A 2,911-nucleotide genomic window follows, 5' to 3' on the forward strand; every position below is an offset into this window, starting at 1 on the left:
AACCGGAAATTTCATTGCAAAATACGCATTTATCCAATTAGTCGAAAGAAGCCAATTTGAGGGGATGCCTAGTGAAGACCCTCACTCTCACATGGAAACTTTTTGTGACTATTGTGATGCGATCTCACAAACCGGTGTGACTCAAGACCAAATTCGATGGGTATTATTTCCTTTTTCTCTAATCGGCATCGCAAAAAAATGGTTGAACGGCCTTGATAAAGCTACTCTTGGAATTGACTCTTGGAAGAAGTTGGCTCTAGCTTTCTACAAAAAATTCTACCCTCCGGAAAAGACTAACATGCTAAGAGCTCAAATTACGGGTTTTAAGCAAAGGGATGAAGAATCTTTGTATGAAGCTTGGGAGCGATTCAAAGGAATTTGTCGCGCATGTCCTCATCATGGACTTAGCGAGTGGTTCTTGGTACAACAATTTTGGAATGGTCTTTATGAAGACTCAAGAAACATTCTCAACATGGGATCAAATGGTATGTTCACCGAAGTTGACGATAATCAAACTTGGAACAAGATTGAGGAAATGGCGGTCCATAACTCACAATATAGTAGACCTCGCAAGGCTACTAGAGGAGGAAAGCATGAAGTGGACTCTATTACTCAATTGGGTGCTCAACTTAGTGCTCATATTGATACCATAAACTTGAAGTTTGAGAAGGCTATGGCTAAACTTGAAGAAGCCTCAAAATCACCAAAGCATCATGTTAATGCCATGGTAGCATCTTCATCAATCCCAAGTGGGATATGTGAGAATTGTGGAACTTTGGGACATGATCAAAGTGAATGTAGGGGAACAAATGAACAAGCGAATGCTTTTCAAGCATACAAGAGTAGTACCCCTTATTCCAATTATTACAATGAAAACACCAAATTCCACCCAAATCTCTCATACAAAAGCCCAAAATGTTCAAAACCCTCAACCAACATACACCCTACCTCCCATGAGAAACCAAAATCAAAGACCCTTTTTCAACCAAAACCAAGGTTACCAAAATCAAACTCCATACAATCAACAAAATGACCAAAGTTTTGATGTTCAAAAAGCGGTCCTCCATATGCAAAAGAATCAACAAGAGTTTTTCACTAAAATGCAAAAGGATAGTCAAGCAAAAGACATCACCATCAACAACATCCTAGCCCACACAAAAATGTTGGAAACTCAATTGACCCAACTAGCATCTTCAAGTTCTCAAAGACAAAAGGGGCAATTACCACCTCAAATTAATCCCCGAAGACATGAAACGGTTAGTGCCATTCACTTGAGGAGTGGTACGAGGTATGAAGGACCAAAGAAGCAAGTTGAGGATGAAGTTGTGGAAGCTAGTGACAAAGAAGAAGTTGTGCAAAACTCCAAGGAAGGAGAACCATCAAAAGAAGAAGTATCAAAGAAAAATGAAGAAAAGGCCAAGGAGAAGGAGCCCATTGTGATTAGACTCCCATTCCCAAGTCGTCAAGCTAAGCCTAAGTTCGATGACCAACTTGGAAAATTTATGGAAATTGTGAAGAATTTGGAAGTCTCGATTCCTTTCATGGAATTAATCAATCACGTGCCGGGCTATGCAAAGTACATGAAGGACATCCTTACGAAAAAGAAGTCAATCCGGAAGCTTGAAACTATCGCCTTCACTAAGGTGAGTAGTGCAATCCTTCAAGGGAGTTCGCCTCCAAAAATTAAAGACCCGGGAAGCTTCTCAATACCGTGTAGCATTGGCGACACCACGATCAACAAGGCTTTGTGTGATCTAGGAGCAAGCGTGAGTGTTATGCCGTATTCGGTTAGTAAAAGGTTAGGGATGGGAGAGCTTAAATGTACCAACATCACACTCCAAATGGCCGATAGATCGACGAAGACACCGTTAGGGATATGGGAAGATGATCCCATGAGAGTTGGGAAATTTTTCATCCCGGTGGACTTTGTCATCGTTGACATGGAATAAGACTCCAATATTCCGATCATTCTAGGTAGACCTTTCTTGCACACCGCGGGTGCGGTGATAGTTGTGAAGCACGGAGAGCTTACTCTAGAAGTGGGAGACGAGAGCATAACTTTTAATCTTGATAAGACCATGAGAGCTCCCCGTTTGCATGAACCATGCTTTATGGTTGATCATTATAGCCGGAAGGATGATAGGAAGAAGTCGGAATTCCAATGGAAAAAGAAAGTTGATGATGCTCCATTCAAAGAGCAAAAGAATAGCAACAAAGAAAGCTTGAAAAGCTCACCATGACAAGTGAAGAAGATGGCCTCATTGGCCAAAACAAGAAAGAAGGAGAGTTGTCTCTATCAACTCAAGAGATTTTTAATGATCAAGTAGACGAATTTTGCGGTCTTTGGGATGATGAGTTCGAAGGGATATTTAATCCCTACTAGGTAATGCTATGAACCAAGACCATCATGGAGAACAACAAGTGCAAAGGTGTATTGAGGACCTCTATCATGACAATGAACAAGCTTTCGACTACTTTTTCAAGGTGTTGAGTAACATCAACAACACCTTGAACATACCCCCTTGACATCTCACATTGGATAAGAGTTTGGTGGAGTCCACTCCAAACCACCATTTGTAAATATTCTAACTCCCTAACTTGCATTTAAATTTTTATATTGCATTTTTGTCATTTTTGGATTTATATTTTTGTGCCTTGATCAAGATATTCATCATTTTAAGAGAAGTGAGGGAGGGACTTATGATTTTATTGATGTGTAGCGCTTTGACTTAGTGCAGGGATAGCAATTGCCTAGGCTATTCATGCCTTTGTAGTGCCCCTACAATGAAGAACACGATAATTGAAGAATAAAAATGATACGGGTTAAGCAGTACCCACGGATGGACCTGAATCCGTGTGGACAAGGAGGAATCCGAGCGTCCCAGTGAAGAGTCCGCTCGTCTGATACAAG

General features: G+C 40.8%; 1 non-coding gene across 1 annotated transcript; it reads right to left on the bottom strand.

Annotated features, from left to right (window-relative positions):
• Nucleotides 1–298: 298 nt before the first annotated feature.
• LOC141636936 (small nucleolar RNA R71) lies at nucleotides 299–405 on the bottom strand. Its single transcript, XR_012541502.1, has one exon. It is a non-coding gene; the product is annotated as a small nucleolar RNA R71 (small nucleolar RNA).
• Nucleotides 406–2,911: the final 2,506 nt, after the last annotated feature.

This window comes from Silene latifolia, chromosome Y (assembly GCF_048544455.1).
Source record: "Silene latifolia isolate original U9 population chromosome Y, ASM4854445v1, whole genome shotgun sequence".
Taxonomy (NCBI): Eukaryota; Viridiplantae; Streptophyta; class Magnoliopsida; order Caryophyllales; family Caryophyllaceae; genus Silene; species Silene latifolia.